The following is a 980-nucleotide window of genomic DNA, read 5'->3' as shown; positions in this document are numbered from 1 at the left end:
TGTGTGCGTGCGTGCGTGCGTGCGTGCGTGCGTGCGTGCGTGCGTGTGTGTGTGTGTTAACTAAAACCTAAATGCTTCCATTACTTGAAATAAATGTTACCTAAAATAAAATAATATAAAATGTGAACTTAATTTGTTTCAGATAGTTGCCAAGGCAACATTTCTCATTTTTATGCAGTTTTATCTTGATGTACTACAATAACTAAAACTAAAACATAAAAACAGACAAACTAAAACTATTCAACTAAAACTAATAAACTGACAAAAACACACAACAAAATTACTAAAACTTTAACTAAAGTTAAAATGAAAAATAAAAAAATACAATCTAATTCAAAATATTAACACAAACTATAATAGCATCTCAGGTATATTAAAACAACAATAATAACAAATTAATAATCATAATGCATAATACATAAATGAAACGGATCAGATTTCTGCACACACACACACAAATCATGGAATAGTTTATTATTAATTATTTGCATCCATTGATTTTATTTAAATATTAATCATATTTATTATGTTTGCATTTAATGCAATGCATTTATTCAAAATGCTTAGAAACAGCGTAAATGTTCATTGTGAAAACAATTAAATTTATTCAATTAAAAAGTCTGATAATAATGCATATTTGTCTCCAGATATTACAGACCTCTTGATGTGAACAAACCTTGATCATGGAGCGAGCAGAAAATCACACAGGACAGTAAATGCCAGAATGTGTTTTTTCTGTGAATTATTGCCTGTAGTTTTCCCTCTTCTCTGAAAACAGGAGCGTCTCGTCACGTGAATATCGAGCTGCAGGTTTCCATTGTTAAAGACACTTGAAATGAAGGAGGTAAGAGACGTGAAGAAATTACATTTGTGAGGAATTGATTGTGTTTTACACAGACTGAAGAATAGAGCGTTTGATTTCCGTTGGTTCTGCTCCTGCTTTGACGTTTGGGTCTGTATGAATGCAGGTGGTCACACAC

The sequence above is a fragment of the Sinocyclocheilus rhinocerous genome, unplaced genomic scaffold, assembly GCF_001515625.1.
Source record: "Sinocyclocheilus rhinocerous isolate Xijiao unplaced genomic scaffold, SAMN03320098_v1.1 scaffold2145, whole genome shotgun sequence".
NCBI lineage: Eukaryota > Metazoa > Chordata > Actinopteri > Cypriniformes > Cyprinidae > Sinocyclocheilus > Sinocyclocheilus rhinocerous.
The sequence above is the reverse complement of the archived record's forward strand: the minus strand, read 5'-3'. Positions refer to the sequence as shown.